Below are 16,349 nucleotides of genomic sequence, written 5' to 3'. Positions count from 1 at the left end.
AGTCATCTCCTGAAAAGGGTTAAGGTTCAACAAAGTCAGTTATGCAGACTTCACAATATGGCAAAGCACATACCGGATCAGTTTGTAAATCGGAAAAGCCTTAGGGTGAAAAATCCAACCAAGTCAGATGCCGCGGCCAACTTTGACGAAGGCATCAAAAGGCTTATGTTTACACGATTCTCAAAAGGCAAGCGGATCAAATGATGGTGACAATTCTTTTGTTTCTTCTCTTTTGCAGAAAAACCGCATGCACAAATGAAAGTCATCACACCTCGCACTGGAATCGGTGTCGGAAAGAGTCCTCCGGTGAACAAAGGCAGATTGAAAATGTCGCAAGCAAATTTCATCAAAAATGCAATAGCATGGCGATATGGAATCAACTCTGGACTCACATTGCAAAAATTCATCATACTGGGGCAAATTAATTTCTTGGAAAGATTTTCAAAAGTCAAAAGAAAAGCAAAAAGAAAAATCATCAATCAGAAATCAACACAAATTTTATCAAAAGCATTTTTCGGGTCAGTCCCATGATCGAAAGCATTTTCGGGTCAGTCCCATGATCGAAAGCATTTTCGGGTCAGTCCCACGATCAAAAGCATTTCCGGGTCAGTCCCACGATCGAAAGCATTTTCGGGTCAGTCCCACGATCAAAAGCATTTCCGGGTCAGTCCCACGATCAAAAGCATTTTCGGGTCAGTCCCAAGATCAAAAGCATTTTCGGGTCAGTCCCAAGATCAAAAGCATTTCCGGGTCAGTCCCACGATCAAAAGCATTTCCGGGTCAGTCCCACGATCAAAAGCATTTCCGGGTCAGCCCCACGATCAAAAGCATTTCCGGGTCAGTCCCACGATCAAAAGCATTTTCGGGTCAGTCCCACGATCAAGAGCATTCTCGGGTCAGTCCCGCGATTCAAAGCCTGTTCGGGTCAGTCCCGCGATTAAAATCTTATTCGGGTCAGTCCCACGATCAAAAGCATTTTCGGGTCAGTCCCATGATCAAAAGCTCATTCGGGTCAGTCCCATGATCAAGAGCATTTTCGGGTCAGTCCCACAATTCAAAGCTTATTCGGGTCAGTCCCGTGATTAAAGCCTGTTCGGGCCAGTCCCATGATTTGAATTTTCTATCTCTAGTCAATCCCAATTTTATATTTCTGTCCGGGTCTATCCCGTGGGTCTATCCCAATTTTACATTTCTGTCCGGGTCTATCCCGTAGGTCTATCCCAATTTTAAATTTCTGTTCGGGTCAGTCCCGATTTCAAAATTCCTGTTCGGGTCAGTCCCGTTTTAAATTCCTGTTCGGGTCAGTCCCGATTTCAAAATTCCTGTTCGGGTCAGTCCCGTTTTAAATTTCTGTTCGGGTAAGTCCCGTTTTATTTTTCATGTTCGGGTCAGTCCCGTATTAGAATTCCTGTTCGTTGGAATCTTTCGCAGCCGAATAACACAGGTAAGTATTTGGTGTCTACTTCTTTGTCTCAAGTTTTTTCAAAACTCAGACAAAGAGGGGCAAACTGTAGACACCAAATTTTTGGTGTAATTTCATGTACTTTTATTTTTAGTTTTTTATTTGTAGTATTAGTTTTATTCGTTTTTTAGTCTTTGGTTTCTAGTTTTATTTTCATTTTTAAGTTTTTATCATTGAATTTCTTGAAATGAAAAAAAAAAGGGAAAAATCATAAAAAAAAAGGAAAAAAAAAAGAAAAAAAGAAAAATCATGGAAAATGAAAAATAGGGAAATGGGATTTTACACTGTGTTGTTTCTGGTTTTTATTTTTTCATCCAATGTTAATTAAGTTGTTTTATTATTATTATTATTATTATTATTTTAATTAATCTTAAAAAAAAAAAAAAAAAAAAAAAACGCGGCGTGAAAGCTGCGTTTTGCCGCAGCTTGCGAGAAAGGGCTCATAGCAGCCCCTTATCTGCAAAACATAGAAGAGTGTTTAAGGGTTTAGGGTAGATGAGGCCCATATAAATAGAGAGGAAGCATCAGCCGCAAAGGGAGAGGTTTTGGAAGGGGCCGCAAATAAAGAAAAACGGCAAAAAAGAAAAGAGAAGGAAACCAAAGAGAGAGGCGGCGAGAGGTTCTGGAAAAAAGAGAGAGATTGGGATTCAGAAAAGAAACAGGAAGAGCAAGAGAGAAAGGGGTCGTCGAGTGACAACCAAGAAAAGCTAGGGAAACTCAGATGGGAAAGGATTGAAACCGAGACTGGGCAAGTGATTAGCGGCAAGAAGGAAAATATATAGAGCAAGAGTGAAAGGGAAAACTGACCGAAAACAGAGAGAAAATTTGGGAAGGGAAGAAACCCAAGGCAAGGAAGAAGGAGATCGTGATTCCTGGCTGCGTGCTGGTTCTACTCGAACGAAACCTCTCTGTTTCATCCATCTGTGGAAGGCACTGTACGGCAAGGTAAAAAAAAAATTGCAGCTTTCCTTGTTGTTTGTTTGTAAAGGTGCTTCCTTTCTCCGTTTCTTTTGCTTACTTTGGGATGTTTTTTTGTTTTGGTGGAATTAGAAGCTTTCCCTGGCTTGCGATAATACCATCACTAGTTTCATCAGAAACAGAAACCCATTACGTTCGTTTTTTTTTCTTTTTCTTCTGTTCTCGTATGTTCACTCATGTTTTTCTGGTTCATATGTCGCTGGTTCGTGTTTTATTGGTTGTGATTGGCTTTTGATGTTTTCTTGTGAGTATAGCATCTGGCTCTTGTCCCTAGAATCTTCATGTTAGGCAAGACACGGTTGTTAGAGTTCTAGGGTTAAATTTAAAATTGGCTGCAGCAAGTTTTCATACTTTCAGTTTTATTGCAATAGATTTTCTTTTCTTTGGTTGTCAAGTTGCGGCTGGTTTGACCCTTTTGATTTTGTGTGTTGTCTGACTATAATACTGTGAACCCATTGTAATCTTTTACGTCAAAAGAAAAGGATTCCAGTTGTTGTATGAAGTCTTGACTGGATCCCTTCGCTGTTTTGCTGCTGTGTTGTTTGGTTTCTGGGCTCAGGTTCTATCCGAGGGAGTTATCAGGGCTGGGTTTGGTCATCTTTTGCTTGTTTCATTTGGTTTTTTGAAGGGATGATAGGGAAGGTTTGGAGTTGATGTTGGTGTGTTTGTTTAAGGAAAAGTTTGAAAACAGGTTCAAACATTGCTGGAAAAATAATTTCAGATTTGCCGAGTAGAAAAATTTCTTTGGGTCTTGTTTTTTGAGTTTTGTCTTTCCTTTTTTGGACTCTCAGCTATGGTGTTTGTTTAGATAATGATTCCTTCCCTTTTCTTTCTGGTTTGCTTGCCTGAATACTTTTTGAACTGAATAAAGAATGGCATGAATGTGATTGAGGGGAAAGCTGAAGTTTATGGAGGAAGTTGCATCAGTTTTTGTTTTCTTCGAATGGTTGCATGTTGTTCCAGAATTTTGCATGAGTTTTTTCTGAGTTGTCTACCTGTTTGGATGAGAGTGATTGTGTAGTTAGCTACTTAGTTTAAAGCTTTCATAGTTGGGTTCGAGACCTTAACTTAAAAGCAAATTGTGTGGCTGTTTTCTTGTTGAAGTTGCGGTTGCTAATGGTTTTGGTAGGGGATGTTGCAGAAATGTTTCGTAAGTTTTGCAATAGAGTTGGCCTGAACTTTTTTTTAGATGTTTCATGTTTGTTATCCGACTCTTGGAGCTTCAATCTACAAATTTCATGATGAAAAGTGAGGAATTGTGTGATAGTTGTGTTTTGGATTTATTTGAAAGTTGTTTTTTGTAAAATGCTGGTTGCAGAAAGTTTTGGCTGAAAGGCTTGTTGCAGAATGCATTGTTTACGACCGTGCATGAGCTTGTATGAAAATATTCTTCAAAATTGCCTCTTAACCCCCTCAAGTCTCACCTTATGCTATTATGACCCACAAAATTGAGAAAATTAACCAATTGGGTCTCTCTGATTTTTGCAGCAATACATTATGGCCCAATTACATTACAAATTCTTGCAATTAGGTCCTAAAACACTTGCATTTTAACCCCTTAAGTTCCCCCCTTGTCTTGTTATGGTCCAATTAGTTGAGTAATTTAATCAATTGTGTCATTCTAGAATTTTAATTGTTCTTGACATGCTTTGATATGATTTTGGGCAAAACTTTTAGTGAGTTTAGAATGATTTTGTAGATTTTAATAACCTTTATAGACTTATAGCTTTGATTTGAAACTTTAGTGGAATGTTGAATTTTGCCATTCGATTGTAAGATGGGGTTTTTATTCATTTCTTGTGAATTTTATCATTTGATTGGAGGTCTCACTTTAGGTCCTTGCTTTTGTTGCGTTTTAATCACTCAAGTCCCCTTGTTCTACTATGACCCAATCAATTGAAGAATTTCATCAATTTGATCCTTGGCAGCTTTAGTTTTTGCATTTTCATTGTTGGTCTGCTTCAATTAACTACCATGCTTTGTTTCAATTGCGCTTAAGTCATGACTTTAGGGACTTTATGATCAAGTGAGCTTTGTTTTGCACATTTCTTTTAATTTTTTCTTAAATAAAGTGGTACCTTGACCTTTTTATTGTTTTGAAGCTATTTTTACTTCATTTGATTACCATCGAGGGGCGGTATAATTTCTTTTATCCCTTTTGTTTCTCTCCTATGTGACCTAACATGTTAAGTGAAATTGCATGCCTACTTTGCTTTCCTAGCTTTTCTTTAATTCCTTTTACTTATGTCATTTACTTTTTGTTTTCATTAAGTTGTTCTTTTAATGGGGTATGTGTACACCTCTTGGCTTGTAATAGATAGGGCTGTGGCGAGCAATTTGGTCCATTTTCCCCTTCCCCTTTTGTTTTAGTTAGTGAATGTAATAAGTTCATTAGCTTAGTTGCATGCCTATGTGTTACTTGTTACTTGCTTTATTAGGGCCTTGCATCTAGTCGAGCATGCTAAATGTTACGTGCTACGTGTTTATGAGTATTTGGTATGTCTACTTGCTTTCCATAGTGTGGATGAATGGAATGGATGAATGTACGTCACCACACTAGTCCAACGCTAGTTGTGGCTTCTTTTATCGTTTCCACTAGTCCAACGCTAGTTGGAATTCATAGAATGGGCTAGTCCAACGCTAGACCCTTAGGGATTTCCCCTCGTTAGTACAAGTTTGCATGTTCATTACATGTCATGCATTCTTTTTAGTTTTATCATTTTGCATGCCCCCCGAACCCCTTTTCCCTCCATTTTAGGATTTTTGCATTTCATGCTAGTTATAGGGTTCATTTGCTTGAGAGTCCCCTTAAATATGGGATATAGACGAGTGTGGCTTTTTCCAAGCCTTAGCACGCTTGTATCCTCTCTATCAAAGGGCAAATTGAGTCACGATTTAGGTCTCCCCGTACCCATTATGCATGAATTCCCTAGGTTCATGCATCCACTCTATCATTACACTTTCATTTTCTCCCCTCATTTGCACACGTACACCTTTATCCCTTCACTTGCACACGAACACTTTGTCTCATTTGCACATATGCATTTTTTTATCCCTTCACTTGTACACGAACACTTTTATCATCACTAGCACACATGTACTTCATATTATCATTTCACACACCGCACCTTGCCCACTCACGTGCACATTTTCATTTACACATTCTTATCTTTTATTACTTTTTCAAACTCATGTCCTCACATTGCATACATGCATCCCATTCATTTGCATCCCACTCGCATTATTCGTGACTTCTTCAAAGGATCGTTATTGGGCTTCACAATTAATGTGATTGGCACCACTCAACCTTTGAAGGGAAATTTCCCCCAATACCCCTAGGTATAGGGTTTGCATTCATGTAGTACATCCAAATGTAATAAATTCTTTGGTTAAAATAAGAAAATCTTTGATTAAATCACGCAACTAGCCTTGGCTAGGTCGAAGGGGTGCCTTGGATTTTTATCCTTGCCTTCCCCTTCGTCAAATGTGACTCCCGAACCTTTTTCTTTGTTTGCGTGGACTAGGAGTCGTTCAAAAGGGTTTCTTACTTTTTTCCTTAAAAATTCACTTTTTGGGTGACTTGGTACACCCTAACTCTATACCAAGTGGCGACTCCATTTTTCATATAAAAAACCCTTTTTGAACTATTTTTCTTGGGTCAAATCGTCGCATTTTCAAAAGTCCCATTTAGACCCATCTTTCTTTTAAATCACAATTCATTTTCCAATCACGAAATACATTTTTTTTTAAAACCATTTATTTATTTATTTTATCAAAAAATGGGGCGCGACAGCGGAGACGATTGGGTAGCGCCAATCGTAGGTGCCAGTCAGAGATAGAGCGTCTCCAGGATGCTCTTCGAGTTCAGGGAGCCCGGATCCGAGAGCTGGAGGCCTCGGTTTTGGAGGAGCAGCAACGGACTGATGCCTTCCGCGAGTAGGCTCAGGCGACTACTGGACGCCTTATGCGAGTGGTTGAAGATATTCGGGACCAGACCGGCCATATCCTGACTGAGTGCGAGGTTCTGGTGGAGGATGTGATTCAGGACTTGGCCGAAGAGGGTCAAGTGCCTGTAGTCCCTGATGTTCCTGGCGCTCCTGAGAAGGATCCGGAGGAGGATCCTGAGAAGAACCCGGAGGAGGAGCCGAGTGCATCCACGGAGTCGGTTGGGTCGGCATCTAGCCAGACGACTTGTTAGGATTGAGGAGACTTTTGTGGGATAGTTAGGAACATAGTAGGACGACACGTTTCCTTTTATTTTTGACTTTGACATGTCACGGTAGATGTAAATAGGGTTTCTTTTATTCTATGTTCCTTGGCTAGTATAGCCTTTGACTTGTCTAGGTTGGCATGTATATGTGACTTATTTGCTATGTATATAAAGAACCTGTTTATTATACGTTTTATTGCCTCTGTTTACCCTTTTGAAGCGTGTTACATGAGCCATACCTTATCTTGTTTATATGTCTATAGTTAGTTAAATCCAAAACATGGAGGGTAGAAGAAGTCAAGTCAGGGGAACTAACCGAGGACGCTGTCCTAGTCGTGGCCGTGGGGGTAGACAAGCACAGGAACCGGTGCAAGAACTGAGAGAGAGAGAGAGAGGCAATGATTGAGCCACAACCTGGACCCCAGGCTGTAGGGGGAGATCAAGTGGCAACTGCAATCCAACAAATGACTAATATTCTGGCCCGTTTAGTGGAACAACAGGGTCAAGCCCCTGTAAATCAACCTAGGGATCCCGATATGGGGCAGGATAGGGCCTTAGAGAGATTCCAGAAGTTCTCTCCACCTAAGTTCTTCGGAGGACCAGACCCGGAAGGAGCTGAGAGATGGCTAGAGGCCATGATCAACATCTTTGCCGCTTTAAATTATACAGAGGATAGGCAAGTACAATTCGCTGTTTTCCAGTTCGAAGGTCCAGCCAGGGCTTGGTGGAATGTAATTAGGGCCAAATGGGAGAGAGAGGGAACTGCGTGGACCTAGTTTAACTTTGTACAGGAGTTTAACGAGAAATACCTTCCACCTATCTTCCAGGAAAGGAGAGAGGACGATTTTATTAAGCTCCGGCAGGGAACTTCTAGTGTAGCTGAGTATGAGACTCAATTTATGAAATTATCAAAATTTGCTCCTGAACTGATAGCTACGGAGCAAAGAAGGGTACGGAGATTTGTGCAAGGGCTCAACGTGGAGATACAAAAGGCCTTGTCGGCGGTCCAGATTAATACGTTTACGGAGGTTTTGGAGAAGGCCCAAAGGATAGAGACTGCCAGGGCACAAGTGAGAAATTTTCACGCAAAACGGAGAGGGGCACCTAGTGGGGATCAAGGGTCAGCGCGGAGTGATCGGAACATGTCACCCACTAAATCCGGTCGTGGGGCTGGAGGTGGACGGTTTTCGAGTTCATTTAGGGGAGGTGCTTAGAGAGGAGGTGCCCAGAGGGGAGGCCAAAGTGGTAGGGGACAAGGTAGAGGCATTCCACAGGGAGGCCAAACCTCCACTTCCCGAATAACGTGCGGATATTGCTGGAAACCGAACCATACAGAGGAAGAATGCTGGAGAAAGGCTCGGAAGTGCCTAAGGTGTGGAAGTACGGAGCACCAGATAGTCAACTGCCCGTTGATCAGTGATACTCAGCTGACTGCCAAGTCAAACCCAAAGCCGACCAATGTCGGAGGTACCAGGTCGAGGGTTCCGGCCAAAGTGTATTCGCTGGACCAACAATCGGTGCCTGAACCAACGGAGGTAGTGGAAGGTACGATCCCTGTTTTTCATCGGTTAGCCAAAATTTTGATAGACCCCGGTGCCACTCATTCTTTTGTTAACCCTACATTTATGCTTGGAATTGACATGAAAGTTGAAAGGCTACCTTATGACTTAGAAGTAAGAACACCTGCGGGGAACCAAACTTTACTTGCGAATGAGGTGTACAGAAACTGTGATATTTGGGTTGGTGAACGGAAATTGGTAGTCGACCTCATTAGTCTAGCCATTAAGGGGTACGATGTTATTCTAGGTATAGATTGGCTAGCTTATTACCATGCTCGGGTAGATTGTAGGATGAAGGTGGTAGAGTTTTGCATACCAGGTGAGACAACTTTAAAGTTAGACGTAAGGGGGATGTTAGCCTCATCTGCTCTCATTTCGAGAATAAGGGCTAGGAAATTGCTTAGTCGTGGGGCATGCGGTTATTTAGCTTTTCTAGTTAACACTCTGGGAGAAAAGATGAAGTTGAAGGACATGTCGGTTGTGAGAACCTGTACATTTTCTTATTTTCTAGGTTTTATGTTAATTAATTGCATGTTATTCTGCATTTTCTTTATTAGGAAAATCTTCCAGGTAATTTTTATGAGTAAATATAGTTTTTAGATGATTTTTCTAGTATCGGTTCGTTTTTGAGAAATTAAGAGCGTATATCGGACGTGAGACCCGCTAGTGCGGAAAGTTTGAAAAAATTCAACCAATTAGGTTATGTTTTGTATACTGGGATTAATTTAGTAGGTGATAAGAGGTTACTTAGTTAGATTATTGTTGGATTAGCCTTGGGGGGAAAAAGGATAAGCTTTAGGGCCAAAAGGTTACAAGTGTCACCATGCCATTTATTCTTGGACTTTGACTAACTTTCCTACTTTATCATTTAATCAAAATTTGACCAAAAATTCATCACATTTTGCTCCCCTTTGGCCGAACCTCTTGCTCAAGAAAAGAAAAAAATCCTCCAACTTCCTACTTCATAATCTTGCTCCAATCTTCAACTCAAACCGATAAAACTTCAAATCACTCCATAAAATCCCTTTGCTAAGTGGTCTTGAGGTAGTTGGTGAAGTGGTTTGAGAAACAAAGATGCTTAGTTGGCTTTTCTCTTGAGTTGCAAGGTGAGTAGCTAAGGAGTTCATTCTTTGGTCTTGCTAATGTTAAATTGGTAGCTTGTGTTAGTCAAAGATGTGATTTGGTGAAAGATTTCATGACTTTTAGTTGAGATTGGTGACTTTTATATTTATTCTTGAATTTTTCTGTTTTCATATGTTTAATATTGTGTGGCCATGGGTGATGACTTGGGATAACTTAGAATGAAGCTATTGTGCGTAAATTGTAGCTAATTGCGGAAAATTTCCACTTTGTGCTGAAAATTCCAGATTAGGGTTTCATTTTTCCCCAATTCTGCCCGATACGCTTACACCTAGTTATAGGCTGATTTGGCCTTAACACAAAACATGAAAGTTGTATAGAATGATGTTTTATGGTAGCCCAAAAAATTTCAGCTCAATCGGAGCAACGTAGCCAGTGAAAAGACCAAAATACCCCTGCTGCCCTGTTTCTATCCGAACATGCTAATCAGCTTTTGTAATTGGTTGTTTTGACCAGGAATACTACTGATTTGGTTGTCGATGTCTTTTTAAGACTTATATCTTGTATGTTAGCTTTCAAATGGTTTTGGAATCACTTGAATTGGAGTTGTATGTGTTGAGATATGATTGAATGAATCAGGACTGCTAGTTGAACTGCGAACTGAAAAATCTGGGGTTGTTTTGGTAAATTAGACCTAGATACATTGCAAACTGGATTGAGTGGCCTTCTTCAACATTGTAGCCCTTTCTCTTAGCTTCGAAACGGTGTAAAATTCACCTCAATCTGACTAGTGTCGCTTCAATTGTGTTAGTTCCGCTAAGCAACAACAAATCTGCCTTTTGTTTTGCAACATAAACGTCATTTCCGCGCATGTCCTAGCTTGATTTGGTAATCATATGACATTGAGCCTATTGAGTGGCTATTTATGTTGTGTGTAATGTTGGGATTGATTGAGGAAAATAATGAAGCCATAAATGGTTGGGAAATAGGTAAATACAAAGGGCGTGCTGCCCAAATTTTCGCTCGAGGGCTAAGTTTCTATTTGAACTTGTATATTTTTCGTTTGGCAAATACTAATACTATGACCGTTTTCCATCTTAAAACATGATCCTTCTTCAATTGGAAACTCCAAATGTGTACTTACTCTTACCCAAAGGGTTTTCTTGGGTATTTTGACTTCTTTTTTTTTTCATGAATTTCATTAAGACCTTTAGTGTATAATATCTACTTGAATATGAGATGATTTTGAACCATATAAACGATTCCGAAAACAGTATTTCTTAGCCTATGTAGTTGGATTCCGACTTGTCTTTAGTTTGGTTTTACGTTTGGTCTACGAAACCCTAATTGTTCTTGTCCACGGGTCCAAATGTCCTCGTTTCACTTTAAAGTCTTTTTATACGTTCTACTCATCAATTGTTGAATTTCTTTGATTTCACCTAATTGTTTGTGCTAGATGAGCTGTAATATTCTTTCTCGTTTAATCTTAGGTTTTCTCGGTGACTAAGGATAATATCCGGAAGAATATTTTGCATGTTGTTTTGCGTACATAGGTGAGTGTTCTGTGAAGACCCGGAAAAAAAAAATTTATGGATGCCCTAAATTTATTTCATTTATTTACTTTGATATTGGGAACATTATGCATAACGAAGAAAGGATTAAATTAACGGCCTAATTGAATCTTTATAGAATTGAGAATTTAGAAAAGATTCTAGGATAGTATAGAAAAATTTTATGAATTAAATACATATATGGCATGCATATTGTAATTTATGTTATTTGCAAACAAATACAACTGGACACGTAAACTATACTAGAAGTTCAATCGGTACATGTCTAATAATTTTTCTTAGAGCTAAAGGTGTCAAAATTTTTTCACGAAAATACAAATGAAGTTACGAGTCCATGCATGAATTCATAAAAAAAAATAATAAATAAATAAATCAGGCCGTAGTGAGAAAATAAGCTACAATTAAAAGACCAAACTAACCTTAAATTTTAGACTAACTACCAGGTGGCCAAGGCATAAGCTATCAGAATTCAGAAGACCAAAACCGAGAGAGGAATAAAAATTTAATTGATAGGAACCGAATAGAAGCCAGCAACCATCTACTTGTCTAAGCGGTGAAGTGTAGAAATTAACTGAGATTGGGGCGGTGAGTTGAGACAGCTGCCAAGAAGGAATGCATCACCAAATTTGCTGAATAAGTAGTGACCGAAAGAGAGACAATAAAGAGAAATTATCTGCTAAGTCCAAGTGGTGGAAGGGAGAAAACCAATAGGAATTGGCTTCTAGATTGTGCGGTACCTGTTAAGACAGCTGCCCATTTATTTGCTACGTGAGGTGATGACCGAATGAGAGGAGCTAAGAAATTCATTTGTGCACTAGTTGGGCGGTGACCGAGAGGGTTCCATTCACTTCCCCTGTTGCCTAAAATCGAGAAACAACAAGAAGGAAAAATAGAGACCTCTCTTACCTTCTCCAACCATGAACACCAGCCAAGAAACAAGAGAAACTCCAGCTCATTTAACCAAGGAATAGAGAGAGGGAAACAAAAGAAAACCAGAAATCTTGTTCCAATCTAAACCGTGAAGAGACAATATGTAATTAATTAAGCTCTTCTTCATTTTCCTGCTATGCCTGGGTAATAATTCCTTGGGATGAACTAGAACTGAGAAAGGAAGGAATTCACCGATAAAAGTTGTTCAAAGCTGGAAAATTCTGTTCAAAGTTATTGCATGCCACCCGATGATAAAAAGCTGCAATTTTTGAGTCATTTCTCCTTCAAAATGTGTTAGATTATGTCTTCATGCATTATATATATTCCATAGTATACATATCTTGAACTTGGTGCAGTACTTGACCTGAACTCAAGTGGAATGAGTGTAAAATATGAAGAAACTTTGCTGAATTTCTGTTTGGACACTACATGAAGGATCATAAGATGAAGCTGGAAATTTCCAGCTTTATCTCTAGAAAATTTTGTTAGTTTAGTCAAAAACTCACTTCATATAACTGCCATCTTCCTAATCCAGTCATCCATGTGTTATTTGAGGAGCTAAAAGCAAGAAAAGATTGACTTCAAAGCAATCTCAAAAGCTGGAATTTTCTGCATAGCAAATCGAGAGGGAAAAGCTGCAATTTTGGTTATTTCTCTAAAAGGTTTGCTAAATTGTGACTGGAACTCACGTATTATGATCTGTCTCATGTTTAATATGATTGCAAGTTAGATTTGAGAGCATAATGGAAAAACTAATGGCAAAATTCTGATTAAAGCTGATGGAACCTGCTAGGAAGGCCGAGAGAGAGAGAGAAAAGGACTTTTAATCAATCTTCCTTCGAATTTTAGTTGTAAACCTCATATGTTCTGTTTAAGGCTACTTTGTAGCTTGATAAGATATGTTTTATACTTCTAGTTGGAGCATGAACCTGAAAGGAAATATTTGAGAAAACATCAAAGTTGAACTGTTATACTGCTAGAAAACTTCGTTGAATGATGCAACAGCTGATGACAGATTTTGTGTGTGATTTTGGCCGAACAACATGCTGAAATTATGAGTTACTCATCTTGTATATGCTGGACTGAATATACCTTAAGTATTTAGAGCTTTAAGCAAGTGAAAGAATAGAGTTTTGACAAAATTTGAAGTAACGACACTGGATTAATTTTGTGGTTGCTGTCCGAGAGAGTGAAGCAGGATGTGTTTCTGTCCGGCCATTTTTGACCCTGAAAATATGAGAACTGGGTGTTGGTGTCTTCATAAAAAATATAGGTCTATATCTTAGCTTAGAAACGCTATAAAGTTTGCCTCAATCTGATAAGCATAGCTCTAGTTATGATTGAAATACCAGAGGATGGCAAAGCTGACTTCCTCGTTGCCTTTCCTTTTGTTTCACATGCATGCAGCTTTGATGATGCCGTGAGGAAACCAACTTTTAACTAACATTTCTTCTAATTTCCAATCTTGTAAGCTTTCATAAATGATAGCTATGATTGTTCTCAGATTTAATGGATATACCTAGTTCCACGAGTAGGGTTAAACTAACGCGATTGAGTGGAAAGTTACGATAGTTATATACGTAAAGTGGCTTCTAATGATGTAATATTGTGTTCATGACTATTTTTAAAGACTATTAATGTGAGGGGCTGGTGTAGTGGAACAAAACCCAAACTACAAACAACTTAGAATCTGGTTTAGCTTAAATGGAACAAATGAAGAGTTCATTTGCCTTAATCCTTGAATATTGGATAGAAAATGATTTAATCTTAGTCTAAACATCTTACAAGACTTTAAACTTGGAATATATGTATATTTCTTTGGTTTCTATTGAAATTTGACGCTTAAATTATGTTAAAATTACTGGTATGAATGTCATACTTAAATGTATGGACGGTTTGAATAAAAGTCTTGTGGTTTTAAAAGAGAAAAAGGAGTTTTTCACAAGTGAAAAATGAGTTTTCAGATTTTTGGATTTCACGGACCAGTCTCAGTAAAATACTTATATCTTGGTGTAGGAAAATCCGATTGAGGTACTGTCAGTGGCATTTGAAACTAGAATCATGGGCCTTTGTTCTGTAAAAATTTCATATTTTTCCTCCATGTGTACTGCTTTCCGTGACTCCTCAAAGTAGGCTGTCCTGCTTGAATGTCCCGTTTCTTCAGGAAAATGAATTTTTGACTTGGATCGAATATTTGGCCTATTTGTGATTTGAATCTTTGAAAAGTGTTTTCTGGGATGTGATAATACTAAAAATCTATTTTACAACAGTATAACTTTCATAATTGTTTGATTTGTGGAACTCGAGTTGCGAATTTTTAAAGTTTACTGTTACTATTCATCTCCGTAGATTCCTGAAGCATAGAAACGGGCTTCTTGACTTTAAAACCTCAGACGGCCTACTTCCAACCTCTCACCTTGATTTTTCCACTTCCTTGACATCAAAGATATCCCTATTGAACTTCTCTCGCTAATGTATCTCTCATTTCCTCAAAGTTTTACTCTTTTAACAAGTTACCTTAATTAAAGCGGTCAAGACTTGTACTTAGCTTTTAGCCACCATTTCTGAATTTCCAAGTGAAGCTTACATGCTAAAATTGTCTTGTGTGTGGATGACATTGAGCCTAGTGAAAGGCTATTGTGGTAAGATTATTTGTGTGTGATTTTAGGGCTGAATTGAGAAAAATAATGAAGCCATAAATGGCTGGAAAATAGCTAAATACAAAGGGGAATGCTGCCCAAATTTTCACTCGAAGGTGAGACGTGTATACTCGTAGTTTGAGCGAAGATTTGAGGTCGAATTGAACTCGAATCATCTAGGGTATTCAAGTCTTCGCTCATAGAGGTATATAAGTTAGAATTCGGCCAAACCTTGTAACCTTGGAAAAATGAAAGTAACGACTAATAGAAACACATTTTCCTCCTCTCTTCGACTCAAATGGGAATTTCAAAGTTTAATCGCTTCAAAGTTTCAAAGTTTTAAGAGCGAGCATGAGTTTTACGAATATTCCCCAAATGACTTTCAATTACTTGATTTTCTTTAAAAGAAACTTGAACCCTAATTGATTTCAAGTTCTTAAATGACGTTTTATCGTAGAGTTGAACTCCACACAAGGAGTAATACCTGACCGTGATCCGTAAAGGCACTACATCTTTGGTGAGTGTTCCACTTCTTGCTACCCGTTATGTGAAATATCTGAATATCTGAAATACTTGATTTATGACGGTTGGAGCCAAATACTGTTTTGATAAAATGGAGGCGAGCGTGTACTTTATCGCACTCGACCTCCCTTGTTTTCCAATGAGCCTCTGTATACTGTTATTATGAGATGAGATTTCGCTATATACATGACTGTGTTTGAGTTGTTTGGGTGATATCCCATCAACTACTGCTACTGTTTGGGTACCCAACCTCTTAGGTGAGTCGGTTGTATGGATCCAGTAAGGGCTTGGTCAAGAAGGCCGATAAACCTTGGGGACTGATGTTTGGAGGTCCCTGGTGAAGTATAGCCATTGAGCTTGCTTGTTGTGTTGCCCAACACCACCAGTGGTAAAATCCTCGACTTGATTCTGTTTCTTTGGAATCTTGGATTCCTGGAATACTTGAGTATTACCAAACTACTGTTTGTGACGTGCGGGCCCGGTAGGGGGTTAATTGGTGGACGGAGATTGGTGAAAGCGGTGTTCTACGGACTTGCATTTTATGAATACAAACGTTAACGGAGAGTCAACGGATCCAGTTATGATCAAGCTCCAGTGGTTATTGGCTTTTGAAAGCCACCCGTATCCTTTAATTGAACTGTGATTAAATTACTGTCTTACTGTACGGAGTTTATTTGATTATTTTGTGACCTTATTTGGCTATGTGTTTAATCGTTTTACTTGGAACCTCACTGGGCGTTAGCTCACCCCACTCCTTTTGTTTTCCTTAACAGATCGGGGATGGATTTGATCAAGAGCTTTCTTAGCTTTACATTATTTTGGACTTGTATTTGAGAGTGTAACCTTTTACTTAAGTAGACCTTACTTTTGACTCCTGTAAGCTTAAACCTATAAGTTCAACTCTTGTTATGTAAGTTGACTTTTGGCTATATGTATCCTAAGCTTTTGGAGAATTGGTGAAGTGATTATATTTTATTTTGGGTTACACTCCCTTGCATGGAAGATGTTTCGTCCGCTTCATTTGAGTTATTAGTACTTTGATCGACTGAGCCCCGGCGAGAGCTGGGCAGGCAGTCCGCTGATACCCTAGGGTTCGCCCTAGGGAGAGGTGGGGCTGTCACATGTTCCTTGTTTGTTATATTCTCCTTGACTTCATGAGTTGTTGTTATTGTTTGATAATGTGTTAAGTGTTTCCAATGATTTTCAAAACGAATTTTCTAGGCGAGCGTGTACTTTATCGCGCTCGACCTAAATGAAACGTGAAATTTTCAACGATTTAATGATTGATACATTAGTTGTGCATGATGTAAGCCTTTTGACTGAACTGGGCCCTGCCCTTCGTTACCGATCGACTCGAGCCAGAAGCCGACTCGGTCGGGCGATATGGTGACCCTGGGT

General features: G+C 39.1%; 1 long non-coding RNA gene across 2 annotated transcripts; it reads left to right on the top strand.

The window, feature by feature from the left end:
* The first annotated feature begins 11,554 nt into the window (after positions 1–11,554).
* LOC113694582 (uncharacterized) lies at positions 11,555–15,912 on the top strand. 2 transcript variants are annotated; one of them, XR_011816289.1, is made up of 4 exons: positions 11,555–11,893; positions 12,326–12,452; positions 14,887–14,946; positions 15,725–15,912. It is a non-coding gene; the product is annotated as an uncharacterized lncRNA (long non-coding RNA). The 2 variants fall into 2 exon arrangements; XR_011816288.1 differs by having other exon boundaries at positions 11,555–12,452.
* The last annotated feature ends 437 nt before the right edge of the window (positions 15,913–16,349 follow it).

Source organism: Coffea arabica, chromosome 1e (genome assembly GCF_036785885.1).
Source record: "Coffea arabica cultivar ET-39 chromosome 1e, Coffea Arabica ET-39 HiFi, whole genome shotgun sequence".
In the NCBI taxonomy this organism is placed as follows: Eukaryota; Viridiplantae; Streptophyta; class Magnoliopsida; order Gentianales; family Rubiaceae; genus Coffea; species Coffea arabica.
The sequence above is the reverse complement of the archived record's forward strand: the minus strand, read 5'-3'. Positions and strand labels throughout refer to the sequence as shown.